Genomic DNA, 19291 nt, shown 5'->3' with positions numbered 1-19291 from the left:
TCCTTCTGGTGTTTCCATCTCTTAATAGACTTCATTTAACGTCTCTGCCTTTGCCTTTGCTACTGCTCTTCTTGCTTCTTTCTTTGCCTGTTTATAGTTTTCTTTAACCTGCTCTTGTCCTGATAGATTTGCCTTCTTCTTGGCTTCTTTCTTGGTTTTTACCCGTTCTTGAACCTCATCATTCCACCACCACGATTCTTTATTCTTTGGGGGTCTTTTTCCTGATGACTTTCCAAGTACTTCCTCACCGATCCTTAGAATCATTTTACTATTTTTGGTCCACCATTCTTGTACATTCTCATATAACCTTACTGTTTCCAGCACTCTTTCCTTAAACAAGACTCTCAGTTCTTCCTCTTTCAATTTTCACCGCTTAATCTTTGGGTCCATTCTTCTCTTTTTACTTCTCCTACAATTCCTTAATCTGCAATCAATTACCACTAACCTGTGTTGCGCTGCTACACTCTCCCCATTTATCACCTTGCAATTTCTAACCTCTGTCAGATGGTCTCTCTTACACAGCAGCAAATCTATCTGGCTCTCCCTGCCACCGCTATTGTAAGTAATCAGTCTGTTAATCTTTTTCTCAAAGAAGGTGTTGATCATTGCTAGGTCAAAAGCCACTGTAAAATCAATCACTCTTTCTCCCCCTTCATTTCTCTCACCCACACCCCAACCTCCATACACTCTCTCTATCCCTTCCCAGCCACTGAGGGGGGGCAAGTCAGCCTCAGCTTGGTGCTGGTCCCAAGCCAGGGTAAATGGGGAGGGTTGGCGGCAGGAAAGGCATCTGGCCATGAAAAATTAGCCAAAACCAATATGGCCAGTGATAATTGGGAAAATGAAATTAATGCTAGGGCGTTTGCCATAGGCGACGCATTGGGACCTTGCCTGATCCCTCCGAAAAATTGGCAAGGGCTACCCAGTCATGGGCGGGCTGGGTTAAAGGGGCAAGGTCACAGGAAAATAACTGAGGAGAGGATGAGAATAGCAACTCTAAATGTGGGGACAATGACTGGAAAAGGGCGAGAGCTGGTTGACCTCATGGAGAGAAGGAAGATTGGAGTGCTGTGTTTGCAGGAGACCAGGTGGAAGGGAAATAAGGCAAAAGAACTAGGCGAAGGTTGTAAATTTTATTGCAGTGGAGCAAATATGGAAGGAAGAAATGGTGTAGGAATAATATTATCGACAGATTTGAAGGAAAGTTTGATTAGTGTGAATAGAAAAAATGACAGAATTATGAGTTTAAAGCTGGGACTAGGAGCAACAATAGTCAATGTGATGTGTGCCTATGCCCCGCAAACTGGATGTACAGAGGAGGAGAAGGATACATTCTGAGAGGAGATGGAACAGGATCTTGGAATAATTCCTGCAAGGGAAGGGGTAATTATAGGAGGAGATCTGAATGACCACTTGGGAATTTGTGCCATGCACTAATTTTAGCTAGATCTTTATTAAGGGATTCAGCAATCCCATATCTACATTCAGGTGGGGGTTTGATGCAAAGAGAGTAGCATCATCAGCATATGCAACAAGCTTGTTTCCTAGTCCAAGCCACATGTCATGTGTATACAGTAGGAAAAGTAACGGGCCAAGACCACTACCCAGAGGAACAGCCGATATCAAATTCCTTTACTCACTATGGTGCCCACCAACAACAACTCTTTGAGATCTATCACTTAAAAATTCAATAATGATGCTAAGAAAAGACTCACCCACCCCAACTGTTTTAGTTTGAAAACAAGGGCCCTTTGATTAACACGGTGAAAGGCAGCACTAAAATTATGGCAATCATATATACTTCCTAACCACAATCAGTGGATTTCTGTATAACATTGGAGATTGTAAAAAGGGCCAAAGTCATTCGTTTTTATCGCACTTGTAAAAGAGAAGAGATCCCCATTCTTAAATTATTGTATTTTTCCATATAAGGATAATGTTAAGTATAATGACCTATCTATCAGGGTTATGAAGTCACTGAACATCTTGAAAGTTGTATCACATTTTGATTTGGGTGCTGATAGAACAGCTTTTGCTTAGAATTTAGGTTTGAGTAATTTAGACTGTGTTTCAAATTTATAGGTCAGCTACTAAGACTTTGCTTGGAAAACTTTATTTTGTTCACAATGTGGGGCTCTGCATCTGCCCTGATGCGTACAGACCTTCTCCAATTGATAGTCTGTATGTGGATTATGGCATGCTTCCTCTTTCTATCCGCTGTGAGGAGTTAAGTCTGAGGATTTTAGCTAGGTACCTCGCTATGAGAAACAATCCTGACATTAAATATGTTATTGCTCCTCTGGATATAGCTCCCTAACAGATCTAGAGTGCCTAAACCTTTGTAAGTACAGCCATAAATGATGCCAGAGAAGTAGGTTTGTTAACTGTACAAATAGCCCCATGTGTAATCCACCTGTTAAAGTATGTTTATCGGCAGGAAGGAAAAATACCCTACCCAGTAAGTTAATAGGAAGGGAGTTTTTAAATCATGCTGCTCAACATCATATGAAACATGTTTATACGGATGGTTCCAAGTCGGCTAAAGGAGTTGGAAGTACAGTTGTGGTGGGGGATATTTTCATTAGAATTAAACTTCCTTCCTCTCCTCTTGTTCAGTATTTACTGCTGAGCAGTATGTAATAATTCTCGCAGTCCGTCATATTTTTTAAAATGGTTACTAAAATAATTTTTATACAATTTTTACGGATTCCTATAGTGTTTTACTGTCAATTAAACAAATTATGCCCGCCCATGATGTAGTACAGGAGATTTATGAGTGGTTAGTACGTCTGCAGTCTAGGAAGAATGTCAATGTTCACTTCTGTTAGGGTCCCTGCCCACGTTGGGATGGATGGGAATGAACGAGTAGATAACGCAGCTAAGGAAGCTTCGGGGCTATTTAACCCATCCTCATAAGTATTCCTTACAAAGGCCTTAAATGTAAGATATATTTTCACTGTAAGAAAAAGTGGCAGTCTCGATGGTCTGAACTGACTAACAATACAAAATTGAAACAAATTCACCCTTTGGTGGATAAATGGTCATCTTGTAATCCTAAAAGTAGGAGGGATAACACCATTTTAACTAGACTGCGTATTGGCTATACACATGCAACCCACAATTATATAATGAAGACTGGGAAAGGTAGTCAGGTCCCTCTTTGTCATACCTGTCAAGTGACGATGAATATTAAACATATTTTTGTCGATTTTCCTGTTTTTAATCTTCAGAGGAGGACACATTTACTGTAGGTCAAACCTTCAAGAGATATACTGGGTGAAAATTGTAATACCCTGAACTTTAGAAAATTTATACAGAGTATTTGGGATATATCATGAGCTTTAATTAAATTTATTCATTAACTTATTTAATCCTGTTAAACCCTTCTTATATCACATTCGGATGTTACTGTTAAAATTATACCAAATGTTGTGAGTGTACGGGTATTATTGATCAATTTGTACTAGATAGTACTGAATGTCGTTTGATACCCTGGTGCTTGGCTTAAGGCCTAAATTTTTTATTCAGTTCAATTCCAAGGTCTTTACGAAAGCCAAATTGCAAGCTAGGGAACAGATGATTACTTTCAACAAACCTATTTAGACTTTTTGATAAGACTTTTCAAAATCTTTTATATAATACGGGAGTTATGGAAATTTGGACGGTAATGAGCTGGGTGCGAGCTACCACAAACGTATTTACATAATAGAGTAACATTACCAATTCTTCAACAAGTGCTAAAAGAACCTCTTCTTGCTAACTTCCTTAAAACAACGGATAACTTTGGAGCTAAAAAATCTGCAGTCTTTATAAAAACAAAACAAAAAAAATTCCAATTGGGTATACACCTTCATAAGCATCAATTTACATCAAGAGAGCTTTAATTCCACTGATCAAAAAGCTAAATTAGTTAGTGTAGCCTCGGAAAAAAACAGAAATGAGGAGGATCAAATTTCTCATTAATCTGCTAACTGTTAAAACAAATCAGCCAGAAGTATTGCCTTTTCCTTTCGACAGTGAATGAAAGAGCCATCTGGTTTAAGTAAAAGAGAAACTGTTGTGTCTACAGCAAAGAGTGCAGATTTAAGGATAGCCTACCACTTATGTTCCTGTGTTGCAATAGAAAGAGTTTTTTTTATTGTTAAATTGTATTGCTTTTCAGTTGAATCTTAAACTTTCTAAACAAAATATCTAAGCTGGGCATAGTTATTACAAGTCAACTCTTATCTGTTACCCTTCCAAAGAGAATACACCTCCTGTCTCTCTAAATAAGCACGTCTACAATCATTTGTATAAGTATACACGTATACTAAGTATACTTGTGTATGCAACCATCAAAACTGACGTCTAAATATTTAGATAGATATGTACAAGCACCCCTCTCTCACCAGGGTATGACTACTCCCTCTCCCCCCTACCCGAGGGACGGGGAGACCTGAGCATGAGGAGTAAAGAGGTGTATATATATATATATATATATATATATATATATATGTGTGTGTGTGTGTGTGTGTGTGTGTGTATATATTTATATTTATATATATGTATGCATGTATGTATGTATGTGTGTAGGTATATAGTGACCACTGAGGTAGTGGTAGTAATGGAGTCAGCATATTATTATTATTATTATTATTATTATTATTATTAGAATTAAGCTACAACCCTAGTTTGAAAATGAAGATGCTATAAGCCCAACGGCTCCAACAGGGAAAAATAGCCCACTACTGAAAGGAAATAAGGAAATGAATACATTACAAGAGAAGTAATACACTCAAAATGAAATATTTTAAGAACAGTAACAACATTAAATTAGATCTTTCATATATAAACAATAAAAATTTGAAATACAAGAGGAAGATAAATAAGATAGAACAGCATGCCCGCGTGTACCCTAGAGCAAGAGAACTTTAATGGAAGTCAGTGGAAGGCCATGGTACAGAGGCTATGACACTACTCAAGACTAGAGAACAATGGTTTGATTTGGGAGTCTCTCCCTAGAAGAGCTCCTTATCATAGCTAAAGAGTCTCTTCTACCCTTACCAAGAGGAATGTAACCACTGAACAATTACAGTGCAGTGGATAACCCCTTGAGTGAAGAATTGTTTGGTAATCTCAGTATTGTCAGGTGTATGAGGATGGGGGAGAATGTGGAAAGAATATGCCTGACTATAAGGTGTATGTGCAGGTGACGACAGAATGAGCCGTAACCAGAGAGAAAGATCCAATGTAGTACTGTTTGGCCCGTCAATAACTCTCTAGCGGCATTATCTCAACGGATAGCTGGTGCCCTTCCCAACCTACTACCTGATGCTTCATTTGTGGGAGGTAACAGGGTAGTGTGGACTGTGGCATCATAGCAGTACCAACCAAACTTGGATGAATCCCTCGTCAGGCTGGAAGGAACGAAGAGAAAAAATACCTTTTGCTATTTTTTTTTATGTCGACTACCTGCAAAAATTTGGGGATATGCCACCATATATATATATATATATATATATATATATATATATATATATATATATATATATATATATTGTAATGGCTTCGTTGGACCACAACACACACTAGGTCTACAGGACCATAAATAATAAAAATACAACAAACTTAGGTGTTCAGAAGGCAGCAATCCACTAAAGTGGAAGCAAGCCCCAGGTAAATGCAGCACAAGAATAACTCAAGGGGATAACAAAACAATGAAATAAAAACAATATATATTACAATTCAATAAAATACAGGAAGTTATAACTAGGCCTCATCATTAACATTAAATAAAAAAAAAAACACTTACACAACATATACCCAAATTATTAGGCAACACATTCAACCTCTGAAGGAGGAAACGGGGCCCAGAGAGGAATAGAAAATAACTAAAAGAAAGGAATAACCTGAATTTTACATGCTAAAGGATAATGATGAGACGATGAAGGTCTCCTCCCATAAGTACTCCAATAAAGGCAGAGTACAGAAAATCTCAATACCATTACTATCGCGCTCTATCAGCACAGCCGTAATCCTAGTCATTCAAAATCATGGACGCTGGATCCCAGTAATCTTGGTCAATACTTTATAAGAAAAGGATGACACGCCTTACCGTCGCCAAGCGAGGCTCCTCTGGCAAGTACTGCACCAGAGGCAATAATAAAATGGCGAAGATGTGAAGAAACGGCCAGCTGAAGATATTTATTTGCTCAGAGACTTGCTGTAAATCCAAGAGGTAACAGGCTCACAATTCAGGGTGCAGATACCAACCGCCTACAGCCTGGAAATCAGGTCTCAAGTCAACTCAGCAGAGCCAAAATATGGTGGGGAGAAACAGGGAGGATTAGTCAACAAGACTACGCAAAAATACCACTGGAGTGAGGAGACCCCTACTAACAAGAAGGCGAACTAATGATGAAATTTCCAGCCTTCAGAAATGAAAGAGGAACTTAAAAGCTAACCTAAGTAAGCTAATACATTATAAAAACCCTAAGGCTTACTTACAATATATATATATATATATATATATATATATATATATATATATATATATATATATATATACATACATACACAACCTCTATATATATATATATATATATATATATATATATATATATATATATATATATATATAATGTAAATATATATACATATATATATATATATATATATATATATATATATATATATTTATATATATATATATATATATATATATATATATATATATTATATATACAGAGAGAGAGAGAGAGAGAGAGAGAGAGAGAGAGAGAGAGAGAGAGACTTGCTAGGTAATGCAACCCATATTTTAAAATAAAGGATACAATTATAGACAAATAAGAAATATTTACTGAAAGCTTTTCAGCCTCCCCTTTGACGTAAAAAATGTTACCTGGTAGTTTAAATCACCATTTCCAAGGTTACGTTCTTTTGTGTTTGGAAAGGAAAAATGGTGGTCAAAACTGACACAATCAGTTTACATAAAGTCTTTTGTTATAAGGCAATTTACTTGGCTAACAAGTTGCTTTTTTTCATGATTAAGTGCCCATATAACACAGGATTGACAGACAATAAGGATAGAGAAAATAGAACTAATACGGAGTCACTTAGTCAATAACGGACTTGAAATGAGTAAACACTTTATTAATAAAGCATCAACGGATAATAAAAGTGTTATGTCCTCAATTAATAAGAAAATGATTACATGCCAAGGGTACACGAATTCACCTTCCCAACACTTGTAATTCAAGTAAACCACAAATACATTTTCGTATTGATATCGTCTGCCAGAGGATTCAAGATCCAAGAGGGATTTTTTTTTATGGTAAGTACGTTCTTACGAGCAAGGATTTGAAACTTACCGCCGAATAGAAATAGAGGTAAACGATGAACTTTACCATCCAGGTGGTGCCAAAGTTCTAATCCTTGTCCTGACAGAAGTTACTATCATTAAAGAATCTCCCCACTGGTCTGTGATCCCGTGGGAGAGCTGATTTGATTTTAAAAAGTATTTTTGGCTTATATATATATATATATATATATATATATATATATATATATATATATATATATATATATATATATATATTTACACACACACACACATATATATATATATATATATATATATATATATATTCTCTCTCAATGCAAATAATTCATAATGGATTTTGATAGGGGTTTATTCGTTCCCATTTTTTTTGTAAGAAGTTGAGGACTTCTGTTTCTCTCTCAATCGAAATTTGCATTTCGAATGTGCTTGCCCAGTTACGAACCTCCTATAATGGATCTGTGGCGGAAAATTAACTGTTCCCAATCTTCATTTAAGCCTCGCAATTCTTTTTTAAAAAAATGGATTGGGGATGGGTGGGAAGATGGGGTCATACATTTCATGAAACTGGGGAGAGTGTTTTTTTTTTTTTCGGTTGTCAGGAATATATTGGTACACGTGAATTCTCACTAGACCTTGATTAATGCAATACTCTATTCCCTCGCATAGTCATAGCGAAGGTTCCATTGTTTTAATATCTTTATTTTTTCTTTTTACTTTAGGGATTTAATTTTTTTAAAGGGGTAGGAAAATGAAATATCTTTATTTTTTCTTTTTACTTTAGGGATTTAATTTTTTTAAAGGGGTAGGAAAATGAAATATCTTTATTTTTTCTTTTTACTTTAGGGATTTAATTTTTTTTAAAGGGGTAGGAAAATTAAATATGTACAGTATGTATCAAGCTTGGGTTTCATCCTCAATGCATATTAAAATTATTCTCCATGTTTTCATGTACATAAGTGCTTAAAACTAGCTAGGATTCAGTCTGGTTTTTTCCTCTGTGATATTCTTGCATATATATATATATATATATATATATATATATATATATATATATATATATATATATATATATATATATATATATATATATATGCTAGGATTGTTCTTTTTGTTATCATTTATGTCGTGCATAGCCCATTCATTATGGGTAAGCAGAAATAACATTAGAATTTAAAGTAGAGTAGAGAGTCGCTGTGTAAAAAAATATAAAAGAAATATAGTTAAAGACAAGAATGTAATAAATCCACTTGTCCTTTCCCGTTAGTCTGATTGGTTTTAATTATATATTTTCGAAATTGAAATCATTGGCATGACAGGGAATATTTTCTTTGCTCGACTTACGAACATGCAAGTCTTATTTCATGAAATTGATAACACGAAAGTATCATCATTAACTGGAACCGGTTTTTCAAGCGTGAATCCAATTAAGTAAATTTATTTCAGATAATAATTATTTAGCCAATTACTCAACATTAACTTGTTGAAATTGCACTGCTTTCTTAGGATGTATTCTTTTAGACAAGCCTAAATAGCTCGATTATAGGGAGACAATTTTGATCGTAGGATTGGTGAAAAATTTACGTGCTAGCTTGGAAATTTCTAAACATTTAAAAAGAAAGGTTGAGTACTTGTATAAATTTTATTAAAAATAAAAGTTTCATAAGTTTTTCAATGAAAAGGTGTTTAGTACTGTAAATATCAAGCAATGTATATTTTTTTTAAAAATAAAAATACAGTAAATGTTAGTTATCCAATGACAGTTTTACCTGGTAAGCGTTTGGTATCCATCAGGCAGTATAATCACAGTGGGTTTTTAATGTCTATGATTTCCTTATTGATATTCTCAATTTTTTTTCTCCGTCCAATATTTTTATCTTTAACAGGACAGACTAAAAAGTAAAGAAGGGGGATGTGATCCGTTATTTCCTTTGTGCAAAATAAATGAAAATTTCTCTGCGACACTGAATTCGAAGTCCTCTTTTTACTTCTAAATAGCATAAAATTCATTTTGACTTTTCCACAATTATTTACTAACAAGGTTGACTGTTGGAGGTATATAGAATAGAATTAAAGAACATTCAGTTATGAATGTAAGTGGAAAATAAAAGCATTAATATTATAAATTACCTTAATTTGTTATACAAACTACAGGTTACACGTGAAGTTCTTTCCAGATTTCAGCTAATTGAAATAATGTTAAATACTGACTTTTGTTTCCAAAATTATTGGGTAGCATTTACGGTCATAAGCACATTTTTATTAAAAAAAACTTATGAATCTTTTGTCTTTAATTATTTAAATCATATGCTACATGTAATTAACCTTTCTTTTGAAATTTTTATAAATATCCAAGGTACCATGCAAATGTTTTCACCAATACTACGATCAAATATCATGAAAATTGCCTTCCTCTTCAGAGTCATCGTTGTGTTCTCAAGTGTCTTTAAAGTTATTTAAACTGTTCTTGACCCAACCAGAAATATAATACCAGAAATACTTGTGTTATTTCCCTCCAAGAATCGGAAAGGAAATACATATATATATATATATATATATATATATATATATATATATATATATATATATATATATATATATATGCAATACTGTACCCATTTTGTAACAGCGACTGTTAAAAAAAAGGTGGGGGGGTGGCATCAGTTTTCCTTTGTTACCCTTAGAATTTAAAGAACCCTTAAGGTTCCGTTTTCTATCAGTGAAATAGAGTGAGAAAACAGTATTAGAAATAAGAAAGGGAAGCTGCGTTATTTTATATTCGATTTACGATTGTAATTATTGTTTCGGTGTGTAGTAATATAATGATCGCATTTAAAAGCTACTTTAAGCAGTGTACTGCAAGCATTACGTAAAAGTTCTTTTGCAGTGTCATTTTTAGGCCTTCTTACCATACATCCGCCCTCAACTAGGTTAACATCTTGCTAAGTTTTCCCTTGTTGCACATACAGCAGGTGCTGAATGGCCTCACAGGACCTAGTGCCTGACTTTGTCTAAAATTCCATCCTGTGACCAAGTTGTGGAATTAACTTCCTAATCAGGTAGTTGAATCAGTAGAATTTCAAAAGTTCAAACTTGCAGCAAATGTTTTTTTTTATGAACAGGTTGACAGAAGTCTTTTTATAGTTTATATGTGAAATATCTATTTTAATGTTGTTAATGCTTTTTTAAAATATTTTATTTTAATTGTTCATTACTTCTTATATTATTTATTTATTTTCTTATTCCCCTTCCTCACTGGGGTATTTCTCCCTGTTGAAGTCCTTGGGCTTATAGCATATTGTTTTTCCAACTAGGGTTGTAGCTTAGCTAGTAATATTAATAATAAAAAAAACTTAGGCGTTTTGATTTATTATAATATTAAGTGTTCATTTACTTGGTTTTCTTTATTTTCTATTGTAAACCTCACAATCTCTATATGCAAAATTCGAACTAAGACAAGAAGACAGTGCTGTCAGGATTTACACGCATTAAGTTCATTTACGGAAAATTAGTGATTTGGAGGTTTCTTTTTTATATGTATTTTCAATTTCAATATATTAATTTCCTTATTTATTCGTATATTAATGTATTTATTCCTTTTACTTTATTAATTGATATATTTATTCCTTTATCTCGTCTGTGAATGATGACTAAATGTTTATTAAATAAAGATGGTAAAACGTTTCGCCGAAGAGGGAATGAATAAAAGAGCTATGAATAAAACATAAATCAATGTACAAATAAAAGATAACACATATTTTTATAAGGATTTGTTATCTTTTATCTGTACACACAGATAGCCTATATATATATATATATATATATATATATATATATATATATATATATATATATATATATATATATATATATATATATGTGTGTGTGTGTGTGTGTATATATATATATATTTTTATATACATATATATATGTGTGTATATATATATATATATATATATATATATATATATATATATATATATATATACATATATAGCGGTGTATGACCCTAAATGTTACGATATTCCTGTTCCTATGTGTAGGTAATCCTGTGTATTAATAGCATACAGTGTGCATCATAATACTCGCTAGGCACTGATACTCTCTGCGGCACTCTTGACCACACATTATTATCTCATTTTGCTGTGTAACAACGAGACCAGAAAACAGGTTTTAAAGAGGCTACGTTTAAAACTTAATTCATTATTTTTCATACCTTATTCACTCATGGGTATTTTTTTCGTTTTTTTCTTGGGTGGCATTTTATTAAAGATTAATTTCTAATTATATATTTTCCCTAAACTTGAAGCAACGACTAATTAGAGTTATTCTTAACTTGCTAATCATGTGCCGTTTTATAGAAGGCTCAATATTATCAACGGAATTCAGTGTAAGCTTCTTTATCAATTTAATTCTTGATTTTCCCTATGATTATGTGTATGGTTTCACTGACGGCAAAAACCATAACAATTGGAACTGGCTTTCTTTGAGGTTAAGAAAACTAGGGAAAATTTTCATAACCCTGTCTTGCTTTTGCAAAATCTCCCTTCCGTGTTTGCATAAGGGGTTTTTAGTTAAAAAAAAAAATATATGGATTGTACAACCCTTATCTAAGCACAACTCCCATGACACACGTTACCAAAGATATTTCATGTATACAATTCACACACACACTATATAGGCATAAGTATATGTGTGTGTGTACACACACACACACACACACACACACATATATATATATATATATATATATATATATATATATATATATATATATATATATATATATATATACTGTATATCTATATAATTTTATACATACATATATATATATATATATATATATATATATATATATATATGTATATATATTGTATGAAAGTATGTGTTACACGTCAAGGTAAATGAACTCTATAATCATGAGAATTCCACACAATTCAGCATGTTTTTGTAGCAAGATTGCATCTTGCTTGCGAGAAGAGTCAGTAGCCTTTGTGCGTTCATTTTGACAAGGTGCTCACCTGAGAGTGTCGGCTGTAGACAGTGTATTCACAAACCTTTTGTAATAAAGTGAAAAAACCCATGTTCCGATGTCTCATTATCCAGTGACAAGGGACATATTGGTGTCAGGTGTACAAATACATCTGTTTGTGTATGCTGTAAGCGAAGTTGTTCTTTGAGCCGGTAAAATAAAAGTTCAAGATGCCTAGATATACAAGACTAACATAGCAGACGTTGCTGCTGCAAGAGATGAAAACGAAGGAGCAGTTGGATATAGTGAGGCCGATGAAGAAAATAGACATGATCTTCGAACAAAGGACTTAGAAAATAGGTTAGATAACCTAGCAGAGTTAATGAACAGATTCTTGGTTGAACGAGAAGAGGAGTGGCGCACAACCACAGCATATCTGACGTACATAAACGAATCCAAACACACAAGTGAAAGTACACATGCACAGCCGAATGAAAATAACATCGTATTTCGGTAACTGCCAGAACTCCAGGCAAGTGTTAGGCCTTTTGATGATCAGTGGCCAAATGAAGGGTTTCAATCTAGCAAAGTGTTTTTGAGAGACTTTGAAGTAGCCACATATGGGTGGTCGGAAAGAGCAAAAGCTATTCAAGTAATTAGATTGTTTAAAGATGCTCAGGCAATGGAGGTAATGTGTTGGCCACAAGACAGTTTAAGAAATTATACTGAAATAAAACAACGTTTAATTGAGAAATTTGCCTTGCCCGATCGAGAAAGGGAGACGTAAAAGAAAATTACAAACCCAAAATTCTGGAAGGTGAATCCGTTCTTATTTTTGCAACTCGCATTTTTCGCTACCCGGAGTGCCAATCTCCCAGAAAGTGATAAAAAAAGGCCCGTGTTGCCGCAACAAGAGGGAGGTTATTGATGAGGTGTAATACTGATGCTGATATGATTTTTTTTTTCACTTTGAGTATTCTGTATTTTAGTTGCAGAGGTCATAAGAAGAAATAAGTTAGATTATTTATACTGTATTGTGTACATATTTACATGCAATATTTCATTTTTTATTTTATTTTTGTGGGAGATGTGTTATTGTTTTGGGGTAATTTTTATATATGTATATATATATATATATATATATATATATATATATATATATATATATTGTGTTGCATTTCTGTCCAGTACATGCCATGCCTACTCCGGGTCGGAGTGTTCTCCATATATCATAGACTAGAGAGGGCGAGTGCGCACCTCCTCCCGGAGTGAGGAACTTGGGGGGTAGTAATGTCCTAATCCTTGTATGAAAATATGTGTTACACGTCAAGGTAAATGAACTCTATAATCATGAGAATTTCACAAAACCTAACAATTCAGCATGTTGTTGTAGCAAGATTGCATCTTGCTTGCGAGGGGAATCAGTAGCCTTTGTGTGGTCATTTAGACAAGGCGCTCACCTGAAAGTGTCGGCTGTAGCCAGTGTATTCAGGAAACTTTTGTAATAAAGTGAAAAAAAAACCCATGTTCTGAAGTCTCCTTATCCGTTGACATGGGACATATATATATATATATATATATATATATATATATATATATATATATATATATATATATATATATGTGTGTGTGTGTGTGTGTGTGTATGTGTTTGTATGTGTGTGTAAATTATAAAATCAATACACTGGCCACTGATTCCATACAGATTAAGGACCTTAAGGCGTAAACAGATAGTTACTTCTATTAGATTTTACGCACATGCATATTTCACCAGAGATCTTGATTTTAGTTTTGTCTTTGACCGTATTAATTCTGAGGCCCTTGTTTTCAAAATTTATACAAATTGAAGTGGGTGTATTTTTTTGGTATCATTGTTGAATTTTTAAGTAATAGATTGCAAATGATTGTTGATGGGCATCATTGTGACCATGGAAATGTATATCTGTCGTTCCTTATGGTACTGTTCTAGGCCCATTACTTTTTCAAACTATATATGCATCCATCCACATTCATCACTTAATATTTTTATTCTTTGTTCCTACTCTCACTGTATTCCTTGCTTAAGAAAATTATGTGGTATCCCAAACGTAGATGCCTATTTTATGCAGTGATGCTTTATTCCTAACGTTAGGTATGTATCATTTAGTGCCTCTACGTCCCTGCCTGGCGATCTGCTGGACTGCTGTTGGAGACCCGCTCAAGCTCGATAAATTTTTGTTGTCTGTAATCTCACAATCCCTGTGAGCTAAGAGGGTGGCGCTTGGGGGAGCCTATAGGTCAACCTGCTGAGTCGTTAGCAGCCACATCCTGGCCCTCTCAGGTTCTAGCTTGGATGGAGAGGGGCTTGACTGTTTGTCATGTGTATATACGGTCATTCTAGTATCCTCACTGTCCCTCCCCTTTGTCATTCATGCGCGAAAAAGAAAAGAGAAAAAAAATAACATACAGAACTGTGAAATAAGCACCGTGTCTTCGAAGAAAGTAATAATTCAAAGTAATTATTACATTATTTCCGAGATAAATTCAAACACTAAATAGTGTTGTTAGTTCACATATCTAACCTAAAAAATTCTAGTGTGTGTGTGAGATTCTTCAACATACTGAGTCTTGAAAGCATTACAAATTTACCAAACACTAAAAATCAGTAGTCTAGCTAAAATCAGGTATCGATATAATTTATTGTAATTTCATCACTTGCATGGCAAATGTTAATTACATATTTTCGTGATACACAGGATAACATAAAGATGGAAATCATTGTGATTGCAAAGGCCTCTCGGTTCGTAAGATAATTAGGATGTTGACGGTGATCCCTCTTTTGAATTTTTATTTTGATGTTTATCGCTGAGATTAAAAAATCAAGGAGTAATTTTGGTTACTATTCCTCATATGTATATATATGTATATATATATATATATATATATATATATATATATATATATATATATATATATATATTAGAGATCAATCCTAACCTAAAGGGGAAAGAAAATAGTAAATATACCAAGGGGAAATATCACAGAACTCCATACATCAACAAGGAGAAAATTCAGGAGCACGTAATGTTGCTTAACAGCTATTCCCTGGGAGAATTTGGACTTTCAGCCAGAATCTAGGGGAAATAGCCTCACTCAACATATATTTAGTGATGATTTACGAAGTAGTGGCTGGTTCGAACAAGCACTGCTGACAATCTGGATTGCAGGTATTTGATTAGGAAACTGTTTGAAGGTATACGGCCAGGACTCTGTTGGGACATTTTTATTTCTTCCAAAAGCCTCCTTTTATAGGTTTCCAAAAGAGTAAAATTTCTTGTCATGGACCAGTCATGGGTGAAGAAGAATTCCGTAGTCACCAAGCTTGCTTTGAAAATCTAGAGCAGTTTTAGAATTCAGTGTACTTTAAACGGTGTTTTATATTTTTCAGTTAAATTTTGCTTTAAAAAAAAACTATATGGTCCAAATACTCAACCCCATATCAGAAAGCGTTATGCACTTCATAAAGGTACAGAGAAGATGCAATAATCTGCTCATGAAGCTACGTTACACAATCTGATTAACCTGTCGTGCACACACACCAACTTCTCTTTGCCTGGATGTTATGGCTCTTCCATTCCAATATCCTTCTCTGCCATCTATCCAGAACTTTCTAGGTCTTTTTTGTCCAGTTAATACATCCGAAAAATACACGATTTACCAACCTATCATCTATTCTTTCTACATAACCAAACCATCTCTATTCACTAAACCATCCTTTCTCCTACGTTTATCTACATATTTCCTTTTTTCAGTTCTTTATACACCTCATATCTAGATAAATCACTTCAACAGTTTCTACTTTTTTCTTTTATTCTTATTTACTATCCAAGATCAACTTCCCTATGCAATAATACTTAAAAACTATATATATATATATATATATATATATATATATATATATATATATATATATATATATATGTATATATATATGTATATATATATATATATATATATATATGTATATATATATACATATATATATATATATATATATATATATATATATATATATATATATATATATATATAATATATGTGTGTGCGTATGTATTAAAACCGAGTACCCTGCTTCTCGTAAGTCCTGCTATGAATGTGGATGTCATAAGATTCAGGTAATAAAAGTTTGTGGCAGGCATAACAACTTTTATTTGTGTTCGATCAAGCGGAATCCAGACATGGATGATACTATCTTCGATTGTCTTCTTGCCATTATGGCTAAGATACAAGATGATAGAAAGGCCTCTTTTGTCTTTGTTGGTGATTTCAAGGCTTACCATAGGGAGTGGTTAAGTTCTGTTTCTCCTTCGCTTAAGAGCTTTAGACGTTGCCTCTGTGAGCAAATCATAAGTGAAGCTACTCACAGGTCTGGTAACTTGCTTGGACCTCGTATACACTGACTCCCCTGACGTTATAACAAGTAAGGTTGGTTCTCCTGTCGGGACATCTGATTATGCATTGATTTAAATTGTAGGAAAGACTGAGCAGCCTATCCTTGATGTATCATACGTATGTAAAATTATATGAAATCTCAAGCAGACTGGAATGGGATTTTGCATGATCTTTTGGGCCTGTATTGGTCACAGTTGTATAGTACTGTTGATGCTGTTGTCCCTTTGAATGAGAATCTAGTCAATATAATTGATAGGCGTATCCCTTCTTGTGTGCTAAGGTACTGAGTGAAGGACAAACATGGTTCAATGATGATTGCAGACATGCTTATTTGGAGAAGCAAGAGGCCTATCATCTTTGGAAGGGTAACAGATCAGATTTGACCTGGAATAACTATACTCAGCTTAGAGCTTTTGCTCAGAAAATTTATGTTTCTTTACTTTTACTTTAACGGCTGCTTTTCCGGTCCCATACAGCAGGGGAACCCCACTCTCTACAGGAGCTCCACTGTCGTTTTACCTTGTTCGTTCAGAGTATTCATCATTTCATATTGCGTATTGTTCATTTACTGTTAAATCGTCTCTGTTGTATGACCGATGAAATAAGAAAGTCTTCAGTTTCCTCTTGAAAGCCCTAATGTCTTCAATCATTCTGATGTCTCGTGGGAACTTATTATATAGTCTCGGGGCCGCATATTTAAAGGCTCTTGAGTCTACAGTAGACATATATCTAGGTTCCAATTGTTTAAAGCCATCTGTAACTATTTTCGTGTCGACACGATTTGTTGGGTGCGCAATATTTAGCAACTCTCTTAACTATTTTGGACGACCAGTTCCAATAACTTGGTGGGTTATTGTACAAATTTTGAATTCAATCCTCGCTTTTATCGGCAGCCAGTGTAAATCAATTAGTATAGGGGTGATCCTTTCTCTAGGTGGGACACATTTTATCAGTCTCGCTACTCTGTTTATTAAGTTTTGTAATTTCTTAAGTTGCACTTTGTAATAGATGGAGTTGCAGTAGTCAATCCTGGTAATAACACAGTTTATAACAAGTTTCTTTAAAGAATTTTCGTCCAGGTACTTTTTCATAAACGCGATATTTCTTAAATGATAACCAGCAGTTTTTATTACATTATTTATTTGGGCATTTAGAGACAGGTTACAGTCAAGAAATACACCTATATCTCGAATTTTACTAGATATCGACACTGAGTCATTATTTATGCTCATTTGAATATCACCCAACTGAAGAGTATTACAATCGTAACTCTAAAAGAAACCCCTTCATGGCACAGTATACAGCAAAACTGGTGATACCTGAATTCAGTGATTTTCGTTCGAAAGTCACTAACTGGCAACTTTCACACTCTTCGCATTTCTAATGAGACTAGGTTCGCTGGACGAAGCATTTTGGAACTTCACTTAATAAAAGCTACAGTTCATTAAGTATGATTTTAAAGAATTACTGCTTTATTTTTTATCAAAATATCAGCTAGATTATTATGGAAAAATTACCCAATAATCTTTAATTATGATAAAAAATAAAAAAAGAATATAAATACTTAATGAGTCTGACTTTTAGCCGCCATGCTTATATATTTGACATAAAGACCGAATCGAAGATGTAGATGCGGGCAGCGTCTAACCGGACATCACCTGGCTGTCTCACGGTGGCACTCTCACAAGCAAGTCATCGGTCAAATATGACTATAGCTACCCAACAGCTACTGGATAGCTTTAACTCTAGTTAAGCTTATTTCACCAGATTCTCTATAAATAAAACAAATATAACCAATTGCCTTAACATCAATGAAACAACTTTTTATAGATGTTAAACGATACTATGAAGGAGAAAAATTGAAAAGCCATCTTCTTCTGCTGCAAAACCGCAGAAGAAGACGAAGAGTTATGAAGCCAATAGCATAGTCCTACACTCCAGAGCCATTCTATCAATATCACTGTTATTATTATTATTATTATTATCATTATTATTATTATTATTATCATTATTATTATTATTTAAGATACGTTGTTATTGTCAAAATTTTCTGTAGAATCTGCACATAAGACTTGTGTCTAAATATTTATGACCTGATTATAGTCTTCCGTCCGTAAAGTAAAAGTAAAATAATAGAAAGGTAGAATTAATTTATTGTTAAGAGTGAATATAACTCACCAGCTCACTTATCTATTTATTTGTTTATTAATTTTTCTTCAAACTGAAAAAAACCCATTGGGAGAATAGAATTATATAAGTAGCGTTGACTATAGTCTAAACTATGGCTTGTAATAATTTATTGCAAATTTTGAAATCCCGATCCTAACTACCGTTTGTTTTATACACAAAACGACATAAGATAAAAATAAGTAATAACTTTGAAATCACACCCCAAATACATAAATTGTTATCATTAGCATGTAGCGCTCTGCTTAAACTGTTCTTCATCTCTCAGTTTGAATCCTTCTATCCAGACAGACAGTTCAAAGACTATAGTCCATTTCTTTTAGCGAGGCAGATTTGCACCGACTCGCAACGGTGCCCTTTTAGCTCGGAAAAGTTTCCTGATC

General features: G+C 34.0%; 1 protein-coding gene across 2 annotated transcripts in view; it reads left to right on the top strand.

Annotated features, from left to right (window-relative positions):
• Nucleotides 1-19291, top strand: part of LOC137657126 (uncharacterized) — a 740415-nt gene that overhangs the window by 715813 nt on the left and 5311 nt on the right. The window lies entirely within an intron of this gene.

The sequence above is a fragment of the Palaemon carinicauda genome, chromosome 18 (assembly GCF_036898095.1).
Source record: "Palaemon carinicauda isolate YSFRI2023 chromosome 18, ASM3689809v2, whole genome shotgun sequence".
Taxonomy (NCBI): Eukaryota; Metazoa; Arthropoda; class Malacostraca; order Decapoda; family Palaemonidae; genus Palaemon; species Palaemon carinicauda.
Note: the sequence above shows the minus strand (reverse complement) of the source record. Positions and strands in the feature narration are given on the sequence as shown.